This window comes from Dromaius novaehollandiae, chromosome 3 (genome assembly GCF_036370855.1).
Source record: "Dromaius novaehollandiae isolate bDroNov1 chromosome 3, bDroNov1.hap1, whole genome shotgun sequence".
NCBI lineage: Eukaryota > Metazoa > Chordata > Aves > Casuariiformes > Dromaiidae > Dromaius > Dromaius novaehollandiae.
In genome coordinates, this window is record NC_088100.1 from 18,322,880 (window position 1) to 18,345,995 (window position 23,116).

Genomic DNA, 23,116 nt, shown 5'->3' on the forward strand with positions numbered 1-23,116 from the left:
TGAGATATTTCAGGCCTGATTTAGAGCAGGAAGTATTTAGATTCTTTTAAGATTTCCAGTTAAATTTGCAAACACAAGAGCATTCAGATAAACATCCAAACTGATTGGCACTTTTCTGAACTGGACCCAAATATGAAAACTTTAAAATTTACCCCCATACAGCCAATAAAGAACTCTATTTGTAGGACAACTCTGTATTGGTACCACATAATCAATAAAACTCCATTATAATAAATGTTGAATTAGACTAGCTCAATTTCATCATTTCTAAGCATTGCTTGTGGGAGGCAGGCCTTATATTGGCGTAAAGAAACAATAGACTGCATACTGAAACCTTTTAAGAAATATACTTATGAGAATTCTGGAAAAAAGAGTTGACATATTTATGTACAAACATCTATAATAGATTGGGCCCTTAAAATACACATCAACATTCGACATTTGTAGTATAACAAGATTACATTGTTTTGGATCATTACTGTATATTTTCACTAAGATAGAAACAAATAACTTTTTCAAAGCAAGTGAATGATCATAAACATTGGCTGTTTATCACGCTATGGTATTCATCTTTCTCATAGCATTTGCCTTGTTTCCTAGGCAAAGAATGGTAGGTATTGCAAAAAGTATAGTGCGATAAAGTGCCTCCTTTAAACACATATATGAAAATGACTTGTGCATGGCTCAGCTTTTTTGCGCAACTCCAGATCCCACTCAAATCAAGGCACTTCAATTCTTACTATCATTTTAGCATTTTGATTTGGAAGGGTTGATGTTTGTTTTTCAGGGAGTAGCTGAAATAAGGCATACCTTGGCTAAGCAGGTGTTTTGTTAAATGCGCACAGAAATATTATTTATTAAACCAAAACAGTTTTCTTGACAGAAAAAACAAATTTGGAAGGCGAAAGAAAATAGTCAGTGATTGTATCATAAAGCCCTAATCCAGAATTTACCAATTCAATGGGTCAGGACTTTGGAACAGGCTATAAGTGCAATCTTTCTTGTTTAGACTGGGACCACTTAACTAACTGGAGAGACTGTTAAGTAAGGTTGGAAAGGCAATACTGGTGATCATATATGGTTAATTTCTATCAATATATATGGAAAGACAAAAACTCATCTGTCCAAACAGATCATAAGCCTGCTGAAGTTTATTTAAACTATTTTACCTTTACTTTCACTTGGAATACAATTTTTAATGTTGAAACAGAAAGTATACAATTGCCACATGGAATGCTAAATGGTAAGAAATTAATAAATACATGCAGATTCTGTTGGCAGAGTAGCAAAGAGTTCTCTACTTTCTGAATGTAGGAATGATAAATGCAAAATGAAGATATCAAAGCTTCAAAATGATTAGAATTTTAGAGCAAAAATGAGATGCTGAAAAATTATGCTAGATGATGGAGAAGACTAGGTAAAAAAAAAAAAAAAAACATTGCCCAATGGGGATGTCTATGCAGCTCATTTATTTACCCTGAAAACATGCCAGATCTCTGGTTTAAGAAATTTTGGCTACCAAACTGCTAAACCTCACATATCTAAGAGATTAAGTTATAAAATGAAATAACTGATCTCTGAAACTTAGAAAAAGTCTTTCAGTGTAGGAATATGATGTCACACCCTGATCTCATTGTAAAAGTACTGCTTACTAAACAGTTGGATCTGAATTTGAGGTGCTCATGCCCTTCAGTGTCGAAGTAAAAGTCAAGCATGGAAAAGTATCATCTGCTCCAGCTACCTTAATGTCAAAGAATACACCATGAAACAAAAAAGGCCCCTCTTTTCCTTTTTAAATCTCACTCAGCCTACAAGCACTGACTGGAGCAGGATTAAAAAATATTATTCTTAATCTAAAAGCTATGCTTTTGGAAAAGTCACTCAAGTCTCAGAATGGCACAGCTCCCAAAGCAAGTTCCACGCTGGAAAACATATCCAACAAGTCCGACTGTATATCCAGCTAGCCCGAGCTGTGGGACCCTTGTTGGATGTGTCAACAGTAGCATTTTAGTTTGGATGAGGAATCAGCTTTTGAAGTAAACCTCCGAGACATCTCCATTTACTGTGTTTTGATTCACATCAAGTAAGGGACTTAAGAGTACATGAGTTAGACTCTTTGGATAAAACTGAAAGTGCTCCAACCACTAATGGGTATTCAGTCCAGAGAACCAGACTTGAGGTACTCCAGAATACAAAGCCTCTGAAATGCCTATTGTGTGGTTGTCAGCTGCTCTGCACCAACTGTTTTGCTTTACAGATCTGCTCTTCTTGGTTCATATATTTGCTAATGTAGATACAGCTATTCACAACTATCACAGCAGTAGCACCAAAGGCTCACAGCTTCACAGCTGAATAAATCTCTTCTTTGAAAGATTGCCTAGAAGAAACAGAGAAAAGCCAAGATTCTGATGATTTCTACTAGAGAAACAAAGGCGGCTGTGTATTTCCTTCTTAATACCTAAAACACCACTGGGATCTTCATAGAAAGTTATGTGTATGGTCACGGGACGAGGATGTGATGGTCAATGGCTGTGATGGTGGTGTCTAACAGCCTGAGAGGAGTAAAGAACAGAGACTGAAGACCCTGGACTCCAACAGAGGAGACATCTGCTTGTCCAGGGAGCTAGTAGGTGGGATCCCATGGGAGGCTGCCCTGAGGAGCAAAGGAACCTTTTAAAGCTAGTTGATCTAAAGACAACCACCTCAAAACACAAGAACAACCCACCCTGATATACAAGAAAATAGGAGACTGGCTTGACTGAAAGGGGAACTTCTGAATGAGCTCAGAAGTGAAGAGTGTGGGAAGTGGAAGCAGGAACAGGCAACCAAGGAGGACTATAGAATAGCCCAGGTACTCAGGCACTGGATTAAAAATCACAGAATCACAGAATGGTTGAGGTTGGAAGGGACCTCTGGAGATCATCTAGTCCAACCCCCCTCTCATGCACAGTCACCTAGAGCATGTTACACAGGATCACATCCAAGCCAGTTTTGAGTATCTCCAGAGAAGGAGACTCCACAAGCTCTCTGGGCAACCCGTGCCAGTGCTCAGTCACCCTCACAATAAAGAAGGTTTTCCTCATGTTCAGATGGAACTGCCTGTGGTTCAGTTTGTATCTGTTGCCTCTTATCCTGTCACTGGGCACCACTGAGAAGAGTCTGGCTCCATTCTCTTTACACCCTCCCTTCAGATACTTATACACATTGATAAGATCCCCTCTCAGTCTTCTCTTCTCCAGGCTAAACAGGCCCAGCTCTCTCAGCCTTTCCTCATATGCAAGATGCTGCAGTCTCCTGATCGTCTTCGTAGCCCTCCGCTGGACTGTCTCCAGTAGTTCCACGTCTCTCTTGTACTGGGGAGCCCAGAATTGGACACAGTACTTCACATGCAGCCTCAGCAGGGCTGAGTAGAGGGGGAGGATCACCTCCCTCGACCTGCTGGCAATGCTCTGCCTAATGCACCCCAGGATGGTGTTGGCCTTCTTTGCCACCAAGGCACACTGCTGGCTCATGGTCAACTTGTTGTCCACCAGGACTCCCAGGTCCTTCTCTGCAGAGCTGCTTTCCAGCAGGTCAACCTCCAGCCTGTACCGGTGCCTGGGGTTACTGATCCCTGGATGCAAGATCCTGCATGTGCCTTTGTTGAACTTCATGAGGTTCCTCTCTGTCCATCTCTCCAGCCTGTCGAGGTCTCTCTGAATGGCAGCACAGCCATCTGGTGTATCAGCCACTCCTCCCAGTTTTGTATCATCAGCAAACTTGGAGGCTGAGGGTGCACTCTGTCCTTCCATCCAGGTCATTGATAAATAAGGTGAACAAGACTGGACCCAGTATTGAGCCCTGAGGGACACTGCTAGCTACAGGCTTCCAACGAGACTTTGTGCCACTGAGCACAACCCTCTGAGCTCTGCCATTCAGCCAGTTCTCAATCCACCTCACTGTCCACTCATCTAGCCCACAATTCCTGAGCTTGCCTCTGAGGATGTTATGGGAGACAGTGTCAAAAGCCTTGCTGAAGTTAAGGTAGACAACATCCACCGCTCTCCCTTCATCTACCCAGCCAGTCATTCCATTATAGAAGGCTATCAGGTTGGTTAAGCATGATTTCCCCTTTGTGAATCCATGCTGACTACTCCTGATCATCTTCTTTTCCTCCACATGCTTTAGAGATAACATCCAGGATGAGCTGTTCCATCACCTTTCCAGGGATGGAGATGAGGCTGACTGGCCTGTAGGTCCCTGTAGTTCCTCCTTCTTGCCCTGTTTGAAGACTGGAATGACACTGGCTTTCTCCCAGTCCTCAGGCACCTCCCCTGTTCTCCATGTCCTTTCAAAGATGATTGAGAGTGGTCTAGCAATGACATCGGCCAGCTCCCTCAGCACTCGTGGGTGCATCCCATCAGGGCCCATGGATTTGTGGATGTCAGGTTTTTCTAATTGATCTCTAACCCAATCCTCCTTGAGCAAGGGAAAGTTTTCCTTTCTCTGGACTTTCTCCCTGGTCTCCAGGAGCTGGTCTTAGCAGTAAAGACTGAAGCAAAGAAGGCATTCAGTAACTCTGCCTTCTCTGTATCCTTTGCCACCAGGGCACCCACACCATTCAGCAGCGGGCCCACATTTTCCCTAGTCTTCCTTTTGTTAGGGATGTATTTGAAGAAGCCCTTCTTGCTGTCCTTGACATTGCTTGCCAGATTTAATTCCAAACGGGCCTTAGCCTTCCTCGTTGCACCCCTGCATACTCTGACAATGTTCCTATATTCCTCCCAAGTGGCCTGTCCCTTTTTCCACATTCTGTATACTTCCTTCTTCTGTTTGAGTTTTGCCAGGAGCTCCTTGCTCATCCATGCAAGCCTCCTGCCCCCTTTGCTTGACTTCTTACTCATAGGGATGCACCAATCTTCAGTTTGGAGGAAACGTCAGACCTTGGAAAGTTGAACCTGGTGAGGGATATGAAGGTCAATGTGAAGGGTTTCTACCGGGCCTCTCATTGGTGAAGGAAACACCAGGAAAAATGTAGGCCTGCTGACAAACAGGATAAGCAACCTAGTGCAAAGGACAAGGAAAAAGATGGGGTTCTCAGAGCCTCTTTGTCTTGTCTTTACAGACAACGTATTTTCTCAGGCCTCCCAGATCTCCATGCCAAATAAAACAAATTGTGGAAGGGAGGAACTACTTGGAGTAAAGGAAGAGGATCAACTTTGGGACTATTTAGATGAGCTGAACATATAAATATACAAGTCCATGTAAGCTGATAAGATGCATCCAAATGTGGTAAGGGAGCTGACATTCCTCAGAGTTTGATACCAGGACTGGCAAAGTCCTCATCATGGGACTGAATGTACCCTCAGCCAGTCTGAGGGCAACAGCAGACTAGAGGAGAGAGACTGATAAACTGGAGGACTGCCATCCAGAGCGACCTCAACAGGCTTGAGGAACAGGAACCTCATGAAGTTCACCAAAGACAAGTACAAAGTCCTACATTAGGAAAAAGCTAAACAGGCGCACCAGTACAAATCAGAGACTGTCTGTCTGGTTAGAAGATCTGCAAAAAAGTACCTGGGGGTCCCTGTGGACATCAGTTTAAATGGTGTCAGTAATGTGCCCATGCAGAGAAGAAAGCTAAATACAGCCTGGGCTGTGTGAGCAAGAACCTGGTGGTCCATCACTACCGCTGATGGAGGAATACCGTGAGTGCTTATTTTTATTCAGAGCTTTTTGGGACATTCCTTGCTTCTTTGAAGATATATTTAGTTATCATGTCAGATCATGTATTCATAGATAACAATCTGCATGTGGTACAGATGATAGATTTATTCAAGAGTTTTCAATATGTACCCATAAATGAATGATCTTGCTTCATGTTGACAATTTGATTAAATCTTAAAGCACTTGATGAAGCATCCAATTGTGCTCATGGAAAGTTGTTCTATGTTCTGTCCCTCTGTTAAAAGCAACCTACATAAGTGAAGGGACTTCTGGAACCCTTCAGATATCAACTACACATTATCTTTCAGAAGAAAGAGGCTGTGACTTGTGCTAACTTTATACTCCTTTCGAAGGGATTCCACATTAATAGAATGAATGATATTTCCATTCTCTTCGATAGATCCGAAGCTCACAAAGGAACCTTTTAAAGCTAGCTTTTAAATCAAAGGTGAATGCTTTCAATACCTGAAGAGGCTTAACTTACAATCTGCTGAGAAGAAGGGATTTCTGAGCACTCTCAGTTTCTTTGTTTTGTTCTGATCAGAAGCAAGTGCTTAAATAAAAAAGGACATTTATTTCTGAAGGAATGCTATAAGAAATAGTAAAAGAATCAATATTTTTGAAAAGGAGATTCTTTCACTCAGAAACTTACAAAAATTACTGTGCATAATTTCAAAACTAGCACTGGATTTAGAATAATATGAAAGTACAAACTACAAGACATAGAATATAGATCAAGCTGTTGAAAATGGGCCACAATACTTGATGAACTAACTTTTGTCTATTTATACTTTTAATTTCTTGCAAAACTACTGGCAGACTTTGGGACCAGTAGTATTGAGCCAAGTTCCCAACTGCTGCTACATCTTTCTTTTAAGAAACTTTAGTCATAAGTAAAATGAACCAATGAATCTGCATGGGAAGCCAGAGGTACTGTTAAGGGTTTGTTTTTTTTTTAGAAGCAAAGAAATTTTAAAGAAGGAGGATGGCTGTAAACACTGAAGTTAATACAGCCATTCTTGTGCCGAAGTTAGGCACACGTTTAAGCTTTTTGCTGGCTCTGTGCCGCTGAGCACTATTGTTCGGTTATATACCTTCAAGGAAACGAAATGCAGTGATGAAAATTTCTCCTTTACACTGCTGAATATAAGAAATGAACTAAGACTGCCTACTCCTGAACAGATGTTAATTGGCTGTTCTTTTCACAAGAGTCAAACTTGAGCAAATACCAAATTTCCAAATCCAGCTGAAAGGCAAAAGAAACAGAAATGTTATGAGAGACGTAGAAAACTGCTGTCCAGGCTGGTAGCCAGGCCACCTGAGACCAAACAAGAACAGCTGGAAGCCAGCAAAAATCATTACTGCCTCAGTAGAGCCACAGTCATGTACTGTAGAAATGGAGAATGAACGGTATTGGAGGATTCAGTGAGATGTACTTGAATTACTAGAGATATCCCAGATAACTCTTAGAACGGGAGAAAAAGTTAAAAACCTGATTTTTTTAAAATGAGGCAAGAATAAGGCAAACTATATCCTTTTCAGAATCTTCTTTATAAATACCAGCAGCACTGAAATGACCAATACAAATTGCTTCCAGCTGAGACTGCAGCCTTTTCATATCTGAGTCGTGAGCATCCTAGCAAGGTATGCAGTGAACTGAAATTACTCCTTGTAATTGCAATGGCAAAATATTATGTTAGCTCAGAAATATATAATCTCTTAGGTGACTTATGGCATGACAGCAAATGATGCCATCTAAAAATGGTTAAGTTATAGAATGGAATTGAAAGGGTTACATTTTAATATTGAGACTACTGTACCAATGGTGCCACCAAGACTTTGATCATAGCGATGTGGGCTGAACATTTTTCAGAAGCCTGAGCGGGATTGTAATCAGCAAAGTGATTATACAATTAATAAAAGAAATTCCTCCCTTTTTATTTTTAAAAATGCTTTATTTTAAAATTCTTTATCGTTACTGATATAGACTGAGGTCAGGCTCTACCTAATGCCACTTGAAGACTATAAAGATAGGATTCATCTTACTGAATGTTAGACATCCACATTTGCATTTGACTAGTGACCTCAGACTCCTCTTCTAATTAAAGGAGGACACAGGACAGTTCATCTAGTCTGGTTTAGCATCTATTTTTGGCTGAGGTGGATCATGTCAGAAATGCCTGTATTTTTACACTGGCATACTGTCTGTCTGTCTATCTATTGTTCTGTCTACCTATGTATCAGTCACCAATTCAGTGATATATACATGCATTAAACTGCTGTATCATGTGATAAAAGCTATTTCCATTGGATTTAGACAACCAGCTCTTAGGCACATTGTGCATTATAGATGCTTACATTTGGCCAGACAAATGCCACTCCAGTTGTCTAAATCTTAATGAAAAATTCAGCTTACTTCATCTAATATAATTTACATAATTCAATTAACACATTACCCTAGGGCGCCCAAACCTGTGTGTACTTTTTCCACTTTCCAAGGCCCTAAGCAGATGCAGCTACCTTTGTCTCTTTGTATAGTGTCTTTGATTAACCACATGAACATATTTTATCATCTGGGATGAAATTCATGAAGGCAGGGAAATATACTGTTGTCAGTCAAAGCCTCTCAACCTAACTGAAAGAGCTCTTGGTGCTGTAGTCAATGGATATGGGATTGTGGGAATAAGTGGTGAAACCTTTTTTTGCTTTTGTATTCCTGCTGAAATGTCCATTGTATTTCACTGAAAGTAAAAATGACACATTTCAAAGGCACTGGATTGTCCAATGAAATACAACAATCCACAGCATGTTAACACAATTTTTTTCTTTTCATATTGCCCCAAACTCCAAGAAAAGACATTGTTTTCAAAAAATAATAATAATCATTCTCAGCAGTTTCTAAGTAATGCAGTCTCCTTGTATTTCAGGCTTTTAATTTTGTTTTGTTTCTTCCACTGAGGAGATGGAAAAACCCCTAGATCAATTCAAATTCACTTTTCAAATGTGCTCACTTCCCAAGCAGAAACAAATTATCCCCATCTTTGTGAGATTTAATTGCTTTTACTCCAGAAAAGCACTCCTTCTGAACAGAGGAATGAAGCAAAAGAAGAAATGGTAAGAATCGGGAAAGAATGAGTGGTTTTGAACTGTTCTTTCCCTCTCCTCGATTAATGCAGGGTTACTTGTCAATTAATATGTAGCAATTTGCACATCACGAGGAACCCAGTACTTCCCTTGTTAAAATTAGGAGCTGAAATCTCAGTTTGTTCACCTAGAGAGTTCCAAAAGGAGGTGCTTTTACAGAAGAAAAAAAGAGAGAGAAAAAAAGAAAGAAAAAGAAAGACAGGTAAAGAAAGAAAGGAAAAAAAAGAAAGAAAGAAAAGAAAGACAGAGAAAGAAAAAATTGGATCTAATTTGCAATATTTCTGAAGCAGTAGATCCGGCATGAAATAATTGGCCAATCATGTGTAACATAAAGGAGTTCAAAGTAGTAAGATTCGGTAAGGTCACAGCCATGATTTTATTTTCTTTTTTTCAAATGAGATATTGTTCTTGAAAGGGATGCTGAACTATGGTAGTCAGTGTTAGGAAGGGAAACATCTTGTTTACAAATGTCAGCCAGCAATTAGCGTCATTTAAAGAGTGGAACCGCAACTGCTGCTTTTTGTTAGCTTTGAAAACCCCATCCCTTTCTTGTGGCCATGTTTTAAGAGGCAAAGTAGACAGCAAGACTCTGAAACCAGTTCATAAATAGTTGATTTCATATTTTAAAATCTTGCCTATAACTGTCACCCCCCTCGCATGGATCACAGATGGTGAAGAACTAATTTGTTACTGTTTGATAACGGCTTTTATGTATCAAAGCTCTTATTTACTACTCTGTGGGGGGAAATGACAGACTAAAAGCAATTATGTGTTTTTCTTTCAGTTTTTCTTTAACCACTATGCTCTTTGGCTTTTTTTCCCCCCACTCCTGACATGTTTCTTGTTTGAAATATAGCATTGTGAATCTTTTACATATGTTAGTTCTCATTTAACCCTCTTTCTGGGTTTTCAAGAATGCATCTGGCCAGGCAGATCAACTGTAATCTTTCATGATTGTTTATAATGGCCCAGTGATAAGTAATAACACTCAGGGGTGTCTCCCGGTAACAGCGTATTACATTTCAGTATTAAAAATGCAAATTGGGATTTTGCTTTTGAAGATTGTCAGGAAAATGTTTCAAGGAGGTAGAATAGCTACCAGGATGCCTGAAACTTAAATATCACCCTCTCCCCCCCACCATGGGCCTTCTGCTTATAGGTTTTCTGAAGGACTCCCCCTCCCTCCTGCCCCTTCCTCACAAATAAATACGTGAAGAGAGTTTTCTCTGTATGTGATTTTAAGAAATTGATGTTACATCTTTGGCCCTGGAAAGTCATGAACTCCTGAGTCTTTCATTTTTTTTCTCACTGGCGATATGTGTCTTGGAATCATTTTGCTATGGATTGTACTTGGCAGAGTTGTGCTGCAGCAGAGCTACTGAGGCTGGAGAATAGTTTGTGCACATATCTTTATTTTGAACAAACAAAAGAGTTTCCAGTTTGGAAATCAGCATGACTGATTCTGTATTAATGCTTTATTTGTTGGTGAACTTCCTAAATGTAAATCAGGGGGCCTGCTCATGCGCTGAAAGCTTAGGGTGTGTGTGAACACCGTGGTGAATTTGGTCTGTATTGTAGAATTTGCCCTGTTAAATTGAGGGTTAAAGTTAAAGGCAAAAGAATGGTATTATAGATAGGAAACTTCAATATAGCATTGCAATATCATAATTATGGTTATAAGCTGAAGGCAACATTGCCTGTCCCCACTGGAATCAATAAGAATTTTCCCACTGACTTAAATGAAAGAAGAAGTAAGTCACCATGGAAAAACCCATGGAAAGATTACAAGCTTTTGTTTGTCTCATTATATCCTTTAAATTAAAAGAGAGCCTCCTGGCTCTCTCTGCCTGTTTCACCCTCTTTTTCTTCTTCCATAGTATGCCCACACTGGCATTAGGTGGTGCCTATTAACATCCGTGGCACTGCTTGTGGAAAAATAGACTGCTCAACATAAGGAAGGAAGGACAGAAAATTGTCCCCAGATAAATTTATATAGAGCATATACTTCCGTAGTCTCTGGAGCCTACTTTTTAACCAAAGCTTAGACTACCAGGAAGAAAAATGAAGATAATGTGGGAAAACAGAAAAAAAGCAAGACAAAAGACAAAGGAATTTAAGAAGTTAGTATGCCCATTTAAAGATGAAACATCATAATACAACCCTCCTTACAACCAAAATATAGGAGTAGCGCTTATTTTCAAACTTTAATACCAGAAACCTTCAATATAATCCATAAATCACTTCCTTATGTTTTTGAATAAATCTTCTCTGCCCTGTATTTTACAAATTTCTTTCTCAAGACACAGCCAGCAGTAAGGTCAGCAATCCTTCCCTCCTCTTGTTTGACTCTCTCAGGGTGAAATTCACCTCTGGCAGTTATCAAGTACAAGACCTGTGTCACCGAACTCCTGCCTAAGCCAACTGATTTCCAGTGAGAGCTATATTTAGGCTATTCAGGTCCACTGTGTCTGGATATGGCAATGAAATAGCTGAAGCACACTCTATCAGACCCCATTTGAAAATGCTGGCCCAAGTGTGCCTGTCATTTCTGCTGTATTTCAGACTCTCCATCATTTTGATAATTATACAGCTTGGAAACTTTTTTTCTTTTTATAGTCTTTGAAAGTATAATGAAATCTTCAGTGCTGCCAACCCAAACCATCCAAAAATCTTGAATCAGGCTTGAAATAATCATGAGATTGGCCTGAAAATCATGCAATTGAATGTACTTGGCTTCTTTTATTTGCCTTCTGTCTTTTTTAGTGTTTAGGGTGCAATAGGGTCACATTTGCAGGGTTTCCTCTGCATGTGTGTGGGCCAGAAATGCAATCTTTTTATAAGACTACTGAAATTCCTTGGGTATTCACATGACTCCAGGAGCTGGGATTTAATAGGAAAAAAAGTCACTGTAGTTGGGCTTATGATAAAATTGGAAGCCTTGGCAATACAGAGCGTTTCACATTCAAAGTTTGTTTATAAGGGGAATATAGTTCCATGGAGGGAGAGAACAGACTTCCCTTCTGTTCTCTTCTGACATGAGAGAAATTCCTCACAAAGGGTGAACTTCACTTTGCAAAGCCAGCACAAGGCCTATTCAGCATCTGAAGTGATGCATAGACCTGGCTGTGTCTCCCTTTACATGAATTTACTTCACGCTGCATTAAGAGAAGCTGCAGAAGTCATTGTAGTTGATATAGTTTAATATTCACAAGGAAGAAAGAATTTCTTTATAAAACTTCCCATTATCAAGAATTTGGAAGCAAGGTCCAACAAGGAGGGCATACAGGACTGAACAACCCTGTGAAAGAGAATGGAGGAGGCACTTGAAGCAGGAAGAGCTGGGAATGTAAGCATATAGGCCTTTTGGAATAGTTAAAGGTAGGAATCCAAAAACAGGACAAGTATGGGGGCGAGAAGTTAGAGGCATGACTGGAGAGGCAGGTGGGAACATCATCTGGAAAAGCAAGCAAGCAATGAGCAAAAACATTCCTCCAGCTTCCTACTTTCTTACTTCTGCCATATCTGCAGCTCTGACACATACAACTGTGGGACATAAAGCTTTGCATGGAAGGCTACATTAAATGCATTTTGCATTAAAGCTGGGAATCATCTGATCAGTTATAGATACCTACACTATGACAAACTTAAAGTGGGATTCTCCACATTGACCATGACACTGTAGGAATCTTTATGTAGACTAGTCCCTTGGTAAACAGTGGAAATGAATAGGAACTTCTGGAAAGTGATTCATCTTATCCTCAAACAGACATTAAAATAAACCCAACAAACTGCACATTACAAATGCCTATTTATTTCCATTGGCTATGTAGGAATCTCAGGGTGATGGATTTTAAGAAGATTAGTTCTTATGCAAACTATTGGCAACGCAGAATCCTGAAGTTGAGTAAGCATTTTTCATGTTTTGTTTAAGAAAAATCTTAGCTGACATCTTTTTGAGCAATTCAGAATATGACTATAAATGTTCTTGGTGCAGCAGTGTATGTGTATGTGCACATGCACAGTGTGTTTGGATAATTTTCATTTATGCTAATGTCTAAATTGGGAGGTGGCAAGAGTAGGAAGTTTATTACTGCTCCTGGAGAAGACTGGCATTGAATGAGACTGAACTGCATAAAGTGGGAGATAAAGATATGGCTTTGAGCCACTTATACTGTATGATAAATGTCTGGTTATTGTACAGTGGTGGTGCACTGAGATCCTAATGTCCAAACCGGTCCTAATGCCCTAATGTATCAGACCAGTTTGTAGTCCTTTCAAATCATTTGGCTGCAGTTTTGCTTTTCTTCTGTGACTAGTGACACCTTTAAGTAATGCACCATTAGCGTCTCTTATCCCAGTTGTGTCTGCCTTAAAAATTGGCAGAGTGTTTTCACTCAAAAGGTATCAGAATCAATTTAAGTACAGGATTTAGAGCATGCCAAGCCAAGTACTCTTTGCCAGCAATTTGACATCCTGAACAAATAAGGTTTGAATTCCTCCTCTGAAACAGGAAAAGGATCATTTAGTCTGTTTGATATCATTTAGAGTAGGATAGTTTTATTTTTTTGATGCAGCAGTAGTGTCAAGTGTTGTTTCTGACAGATTCATTGAAGTGATGGTTCTATATTAAACATACAATTTCAGACACAGCTCAAATATATTCACTATATCTGTGAAATTTAAGGTATGGCAATAGTTTGTGATAGGTACATTGCAAATGCAGCATGAAATAAATGATAGCCAATGATTCTCAGGGCAAGGCTTTTCCAGGACAAGTAACACAAAGGTTAAGAACAGGGACCAGAGAGATTACACACAAAGGAGCAGATCCACATAAAGACACAGGCATTTATTTGCTAATTTAGACATGGAAGTAAAACTTTACATTCTCAGTCTCTGCCTTCCTCCTTCGCCCTGTTTCAGCTGTTGCCCAGCTTTGCAGACACACAGTTTCAGTCAGTAAAATTTCCTGGATGCTTTAATTTCTGCCACAGAGTGTAATAAAATACTGTCAGTGCCTGCTGTCCTAAACAACTAACCTCAGAAGGCTTCTACATGCAAAATCCATGAAAGTTAGGTAAGCTGAGCACGTGCATGCTGAGCAGTGGGACAAGAGAGAGAGACTCTCAGCAGGGAGATACTTCCTTACACCTGAAAGAAGTGTCATTTTATTAATGTGGCAATGCACCCAAGGTAATGGGCACCACTTCTCAAATAAGCTAATCTGCTTTAAGCACAGCATCACACCGGTTTGTAATTATTCCAGTCTGGAATTAGGTCAGTTATAGCGACCTTGGGTAGTTATGTCGAGAACTCCTCCAGGAGGCAATGTGGATGCTCTTGGTGTCCAAGCTCAGTGAGTGACCAAAGCACTAGTGAGGAATTAACAAGCATGGGCAGGGGATGGCACAGACTGGGCCAAGCTCCTCTCCTAATGCTCTGAGCCCACTATAGGGAACCAGTTATGGATTGCATGCCATTTAGCACCTGGTCTTTACCGGATGCTGTGCTTAAACCTATACATCCTGCCTACATGGCTGTACAGCAAGGTGGTACCACAAGCAGTGCTGTCCAGCAATATGGAGTGGAGATACAGGAGTTCGGGATGACAGGACCAGAATTTTTGCTTATACATGTGTATGCAAGATTGTGTTCCCTTCTCTCCCTCTGACCCTTGATTTGTATTTCAAAATGATTTACTGAAATCCCAGAGTGGAATGGTAGCATTTTTCAATCTCAGTTGGCAGACTTAAAACACTTCTCATTCATGGTCAAGCTGAGCCATTGTTCAGAAAAAAACATATAACATTTTCTGTCTCATGGCTGCAGCAGCATAATGTTTATAAGGAGCTTTAGCTATTCTCTGCTTGTTATTGCTTTTTTAAAAAAGATTTTCCTTTCTTCCTTTTTACAGAGCAGTTGCTAAAATAATAATAATAACAATAATAATACCCCCTTCTGTTTGACTTCTGAGGCTCCTCAATTCATATGCCTTTCTCATTGAGGCTGGGATTTTTGTGAGGGAACCTTCACCTTTGTCTAACTATGTATCTGTTGAGGTAATTGGAAGCTAAGGTAAGTCAATATGGAAAGCTTCAAAAGAGCTCATCTAGGAAATATGAATTTACTTTAAAAAGGGGCTACGAATTCTATTGCTTTGGGATTTAGGTGAAGAAGTATCTGTTTCCTTTTTGTATATTTTTGCTGATCGAGCTTATGTGATTGACACTTGCTTTAGCTAGAGAAATGATCATGTAATAGAAATCCACAGTACACAGGCAAACTAACTTTAGCACTCTCACAGTTCATATAGACTCCATATAAAATCCCCTTAATTTGTATTCAGTCTGAAAGCATCTAACAAGAATGAAATATTAATCAGAAATCACAAATAATACCAACTGTTTATTGCCAGAGATAAGCTGAAATACCACACTTAGCACAAACACTGTGTAAGCCGTGACATATTAAGTATGCTAAATACTGAGTTTATACCTTCCATGTTGTACTTAACATGTCCTGCTTCTTTAGCTATATGGATTCATTTGCGGTAAGGGCAAAATATATGCGGGATAGTCCCTACAAAATAATAGTCATTTATGGCTTCTTGTTTGTTCTCACATGCAAAAATATAATAAAATTTCTGAGAAAAATGGAACAAATACATTAATGTTCCTGTTGTGCTTTTATCAACTGTTAATTTGATAAATGAGTGTTTCAAGACCTAGCTCAGGCTTTTGCTGCTATGGATCTGCTGTGCCGTATGTTATTATTTGGGCTAGTAATGGTGATGCAGGGCTCATTTTCTGTCTCTTGTATCAATGTAACTTTCTGAGCTTGTTCTGCACTATTGATAAAAGCATTCCTCTTTTTTTCTCTTGGCTTTCTACCAATTAAAAGTGGTCTTCTCAAATGTTGCCATGCTGCATTGCTGCTTGATGTTTATTTGCTCTATCATCAGCACAACAAAGGAAAAGGCAGCTTTATTTTGCTGTATGTTGTGTAATGCAAACCTGAGTTACTGTATATCCCTTAACAGCCCATCATTAATTTCCCTTGCATGCTGTTTCCAGGTTTCATGTATTGCTGGCTGTTGCGATAGTATGTAAAGCATCAGCTGCTGTTTCACAGCTTGGATTTTAAGGTGTCCACAAGGAGAGATCAAAAGCTGAAATTCTAATATTGCCTTTAATGGAAGAACTATTACCCAAACAAGCAGGATGTAGATTTCTTTCCTAGCAGAATGCTGCTATGGCATTCTCACACTAATAACCTTGCAGCATTCAGGACTCTGGAAATGTTTGCCAGTCCTGAGAAACAATTATTTATTTTATACTTATTTTTTCTGCTGAGGAAAAAAATAGCATGGCTAGTTGAAATCAAATTTGTTCAGTTCTTACAAGGCCCTCATCAAATTAGTACATGGGTGTAGCACGTAAAACAACGTGATAGACATTGGACATTTGTAGTAGGCAGAGTCTGAGCTAACAGCCCAGAAGAGTATGAGTGTATGAGAAACTGACTTGTGTGGAAAGCTAAAATCTGATAACTAAAGTTATAGATTGGGACCAGTTTCTGTACTCACCTAATGTTCTTCCCAAATTGCTAAGTGTCTTTAGCACAGAATCACAGAATCACAGAATGGTTGAGGTTGAAAGCGACCATCAAAGATCATCTAGTCCAAACTCACTGCTCATGCACGGCCACCTAGAGCAGGTTGCCCAGGACCTTGTCCAGATGGCTTTTGAATATCTCCAAGGAAGCAGACTCCAAGACCTCTCTAGGCAACCTATTCCAATGCTCAGTCAATCAGTAGCAGTTGCTCTGGAAGGTAATGTGACTCTCTGATTTGACTAAGAGACTCAAACCCCACTTCCTTTTGCCCAGCTTTGGAAAGTATTAAATAGTCCAATTGAAATTTGGAAGACTGACATATCATGAGAGTCTAACCTTTTATTCTGTAAAAGATTGCCTTGTCTAGAAAGCTACCAAGACACTTGTTTTTCAGATGGAAAACAAGGAGAAGTGTTAGAGAGAAGGAAACCTTTTTTTAAATATAAAAGAATCTCACTCCCTGAAAATAAGAATAGAATGTATTGTTACTGTTTGATCAAAAAAAATATGATCTGTCTTCTTCCATGGTTGAAGGTATAGAATCTAGTGCTTGAAAGAAAGCCTAGAATTCTTTTTATTCAGTCTTCCTTAGTGTTGTTTACATTCTAGAATAAAGATAATCATACAGATAATTATGAGTCTGCTTCTAGAAGACCCCTGAAACAAAATTTGATTCCACATTTAAACATTCAGTGCCTTTTAGGAAAAGACCATATAAAGCTGCATGTATGTTTTTAAGACTACAATTTCCTGTGCCTATTTATGAAAAGACTTGGCTGAGAATCTTTGCAGATTAGAGTTTGTCATTTAAAAGCAAAATTATGTAACTCTCCAAAGCTGTCGTGAAGAACCAATCACCAGTAAAGTGGGTTAGCATGATGGGTTTCAGAAGATAGATGATTAATACAACCATTCATTAAGTAGAAGGAATGAAATCAAAAGAGGAGCCTGGAAGTAAGGAAACTGGTAGGGGGAAAACAGAGGTGCAGGACAGTTCAAAAAGACATTCTCTTCAACCACTTACTGCATAAATATTGTTCTTTTGTGTTAAATTATTGCCTCTTCTGCTGTCGCAGCTTGAAGTTGCTTTAAATCTCTTTACCTTGTTGAACCCAATCCGAACATCGCCACCTATTCTAGAGAGTATATCTATGGAGTATAATGGGATTTTAACTTAATCACAATAAAGCCTGGAAGAATTAAGGAGCTTGACACTACAGTGAAGTTTACCACATACCAGGTACAGAGATAGCCGACTTTCCTTGTGTGTAAGACAGAATGTCTCTTGACGTTTTTATATAGATGCCTCACTTGTAAAAGGACTGTTTTCCCCCAGAAAACCTTTTCATTTGCTTCAAAATGACTCATTTTCAGAAAAATCCAAAAGTTGCAAGAAAAAAAAATCCAAGTTGCAAATTTCATGCAAGACTTACTGGATCTTTTTAGCTTTTAAACTTGATGCACAGGGGAATGTATGTGATGGGATAGAAATCTGGGTCACAGCATGAAAGTCCTGTTTTTGTATTCATAAAAAACAAACTTCATATACCAGAGGAAGGAGGTGTGAAGTAGTAAAAAAGAGAAAAAGAAAACCAGTCTAAAATATTCCCAGCTCTTCATTTATCTGAGAAATATACTGACATCTTTTAAGATGTGATATTATATCCTATGACCATTTTTGAAGGAAAAATCCTCAGCACCATGATAATCACTGCTTTAACTTATTTTCTAAAGATGAATTAGTGAAACATTTCTAGTTTTTCTGTATTTTTTTTGTATTAGAATGGTCCAAGACCCTGTTCTTGAGAAGTTCTTAAGTGGGCACGGAATTATATAGCAAAGCGGGACACAAACACTGAATGAATCCTTATATATCCAGATGTAGTCAAGAGCTATAGGAATGATGATATGAAAATAAAGCATTTTTGGTGTTGTAATTTGATCCTGATAACTTCAAATCTTTTAGCTCTAGAGTTCCTCATTGTCTATAAACAAATTAATACAAGAAGCATATCTGAATTATTATACCTGAAAAAAGAAATACGCAGGTACATATTTATTAAAAAATATATAATTTGTATGCTTCCTGCAGAGCAAACCAAATGTTGGAACAATTACGGTGGATTCTGAATTGCCACAGAGGATTATTTTGATGATTTTAACTTATGTACTAAAGATGACTACTAGGTCAGTTCAAGATCTCGCACTGTGGAATAAACTCTTCTTGGTTTCTAACTGAGCCTACATATTATAGATGCAGCTAAAAACGCCAGTTTGAGATAAATCTCTGGTGCTTCAATCTGAGGATGACCAGAAAACTAGAAATATTTCTTAAAGAAAGTATACTTCAAATACAGCATTTGTAGTTGTTAAAAACTGGGAATCTTTTAGGCAGCAATGGGGAGGTAATTTTTTCTTATACAATTCTGTTTCAGAAAGATGTGGAAATACAGTGTGCTTTGAAGAAGAACATGTCAGTGTTTACGTGAACTGCTGTTCTGGGGCTCAGGGATTTTCTCTATCATAAAATTATTTAATAATAACCTAGAAATAACCCAATAAACAGTGAAAAGGTGCAGTTTTAGGATGCTTTCAAGAGAAAAAGTAGAAATAAGGAAACATAGTTACCACTAGAACTCATTGAAAAGTTTGCTAAACTTGCTTATACCTTTTGACAAGGAATTCCACTAGCCAGTACTGAAATTGCATCCAAAGGATGAATAATGCACGAGAAGGTACAGGATTATGTCAGTCTTTTAGTTACTTTCCTTATGCTGTTTGTTCTTAACTAGTTACTTTCCTTGGGCACACTTTTGCTGTGCCAGGACGGAGTGGTATAAGCCGTTGCAAGGCAGCTTCAGTACTATCTAACTGACTAAGAGAAGGAATGGATTCTTTCTGCTTGCTCCCAGTAAAGATTCACAGTGTTCAGCTTATTTGAGAGCTTGCACCTCGACTTATTGCCTTCTTTCAAAAAATTTTCCCCAAAACTGAAGATTACTGTTGGTGATTAGTGACAGAAAGAAAGCATTTTCCATATGTAGTGGCCATAAATATTCATATTTACAGAGGAGAAATGGGTCAGCTTCCTCCACATTGTCCCAAAGATATACATAACCCCAAAAGGGAGGAATACCATGCCTTAATATCACCTAAGGAAATGGTATTTCCAGGAATTGATGAAAGAATTGTATCTTCCTAAACCTCTTGGGCATACTTCTCCCCTTGGACGGAGGCTGTGTCCAAATGGCATAATTGTGCCCTCATTGTTTTCATATCATAAAATTCCCTCAATAATAAAACATCAGTAGAATTCCAGCTGAATGTGCTAATCCCTGAGAGAGACAACTTCTCTCTAGTATAATACAGTCAGATGGAAAAAAAGATTCATTGATAAAAGCCACATGTTTACCCAGTGGCAGAATAGTTAGATGTTGATACTGGTTTGCAACAGTGGTGCATGATGATTTGCAAATTAATTATACACTCGGATTGCCGGAGATAGAATGTCAGCGTTTCATGGGATTTGCATGAATGCTGATTTAGGCTTCAAATCAGCACTTATGCTCACGCTAAACTTGAAGCACCTACTTTAGTCCTAAGTGAAAAGTCAGGGCCTAAACTATATTGTGTATTTCATTTGGAACTAATAAAATGTAATACAAAAAAGGAACATTTGAATCAGTTTATTATACAGTATTTGACCCTACCTACTCTACTAAAACTTTGCATTCTTTCTCCAGCGGTGCCGTATGGGAACACAAGACTGCAATTGTGCCCCAAGAGCATGACAGCAGTCCTCATAATAGTTTCTTCAGTCTTTTTGCTTTCTAAAATGATGCTGCCATATGTGCTGTTATATTTAAGCAGCAGATGCTGTGAACTCACAAAGTTGAGGAATGCTGAAGTATGATACCATTTGAAAACAGGTTTTCTAGGGAAAGCTGACTTCTTGCAAGGCTTTGGATTTATTTCAGGCATTTAATTACTAATTACAACAGGCCATATAGAATACATTTATACCACTAACTGGTTCTGTCTTGGGGCACCTAATATATGGGTTATCTAGCTTTCACACTATCTTGCTCTTCCCACAGCTACAAAGCTGCAACAATCTCTACTTGCAACAATGCTAATGCTTTTATTTTTAAAAGGAGCTGGGAATGGGTCTCATTTCCGCTGCCTTTCTTAACCAGAATTTGAGTTAAGGGTGATATTGCACCATAAACCAGGGTCATAATATCAGGCCAGTAGACCTAAATATGCATATTGCAAATAGCGTGTTAGCATATTAAGATTACTTCACTTTTCATTGCTAACTGTTTTTAAATTCCTATGCCTAAAAGTTAAACAAGCAAACTCATGGTCCATTCTCAACTACTCTGATATTGGTGGAAGTTCTCCTGTTGGACTCATGGGGAGTCAAATCGGTTCCTAGCATATGCGTATCAAATACATGCTTTAGGATGTGAAAGAGGATGAGATAGAGGTATGGAAGAAAAGGAGCCCCAGAACAGCATTTCTAATATAGGGGTTAGCCTCTGTCTTTATGAGCAGTTGTTTTTGGAAAACAATCAAGAGGACCTGGGGACTGAAGTAAATAAAAGCATTCTTCTAGCACTGATGACTCGGGTCCAGTTTAACTTCAGGTGTTACCTTACTGGGCTTACAGAATTGAAATACTGGGCTCTATAAAGTCTGTTAGTTCTTTTCCATACTTGGCCAGCTCTATGAGTAACTGCAAATAGGTCAAGTTGCCACTGTGTCTTGTACTCATCTGTAGCAATTCTTGAACTTTAGGGAAAAAGGACTCTGGTTTGGAAGGAAATCCATAGGAAAAAAATGTCTGAGTATTAGAAAGTCCTTCATCTTCTTTGTATCCTTGCACACATAGATAATGTATACTGCAGTTTGGGTCTCCTCTCCTCTGAGGTCTGTCAATTAACACTCCAATCAAGAAGTGCATCAGTGGAAGTAAAAGTCTAACTTTCTCACAGTCAACTTACAAAAGTTAATTTTCTTCACATGGAATTTTATTATCATTTTTCCTTCTCCTTCCTTCCCTCCCTTCACCTCTCCATTTCTTTTTTGCAGCTTCACCCACTCTTTCATCTTCTTTTCTTTCACTTCACGGTGGTTCAAACATGGCAGATGTCTTAGACATATTTGACAATGATGCAAATTATTGTTCTTGCAGCAAATTTTTGTGTCTATCAGTTCCACAATAAAAGAAAAATTTAAAAACCAGTCCTATTGCAGTCGCTTCCAACAGTAAGGTATTGGCACCCAGATCACATTGGGTAATGGAGTATTCTAATGAAACTGCCAGTACTGGAATGAAAAATGCCACCGTTCATTCCAAAAAGCCATTGGATCAACATACTCAGTTTGGTTGCCACCTAGGGATCATAAAAACAGACATATATGCCTTTTCCTAGTTTGCTTCCTCCCTCATTGTGTTTCCTGCTTTCTCATTTACCTGCCATTTCTGGGATTCATTTTTATTAAATAGTCCTCTGCTCATCTTTCTTTTATTGTTGGTCTCTGCAGCTCCTCTATGGCATAGCAAATTCAGCACCACTGGAAGAAATGTTGATTCCAGTCACCTGTCAGTGTTTAATTAGAAGTTCTTGGCTGAGGTAACTATTAGTAGGATTTCAATCCTTTCAGCTCTAGGTACCACTGATTAGTGCTGACAGTGTTCTCCCATCTAAGAGCTCTGCATGGTGCCCCTTTCTTGCTTAAGTTTTCCAAAGAAGAAGAGTGAAAGAGAGATGGTGATGAAGCCTCTTCCTCCTCCTAGGAAGGATTCTCTGGCATGGCTGGGATGCACTGGTAGTGTGTTATGGTAAAGAGATAATTTCCAATTAAGGTGTTTAAGGTTCACAATATCATAAAGGAAAATGACAATTGCATGGGAGAGGGGGGATCCCATACTATGCTTTCTGGGGCTCTAGACTCCTTTGTACTGGGAGAAACATTCGTTATACTCCATTCAGTTCAGAAAGTTTGTGTCTCAGCTGCAGTCCTGTTAATAGATGTAGGGTCACCTGGTCTGAGAGAAGAAATGCTTAAGCTTCCTTGTTTTGTAAGCTTTCAAAGAAAGGTGGAGATGACGAGGAGGGAGGGAATGAAAAAGTGTTGGCTTTACTGAATTGGTTGCTGGATTAAGCCATTTGGAGAAGAAGGATGAATCTATAAAACTGAGATTTAGATTTTTACAAGTTCAAGCAAGGATGTCTCCCATCTCCACTTCTGATTTGAGTCCCTCTCTGTAATAAAAAGAATTGGGCTTAGAATGAAGTTAGGGAACTTTACTCAGCATTACTGATAAAATTTCCAAAGAACTCCCCACTGAAAAAACCCTTCACTTTTCTAAAAAATAGACTATATAAGTATGTGAGGTAAGTTTTGAGAGCACTGAATTTTTAGTATTTCTGATTTCTGAACGGAAGATCTGAAATTGCTGAAACACTTCTATAGCTTGCTTTTCTTTCCAAACCAGGAGTGTTGCCCTAGTAAATGACAAAATCCAGATAGAGTGTGGGAGCAGCAGGATCCCAAATTAAACAACTGGGAGGTTGATAAATGCTTCCAGTAGCAGATTTAACTACAGATGGAATCGTTTGACCATTCGACACGCCACAGTCCA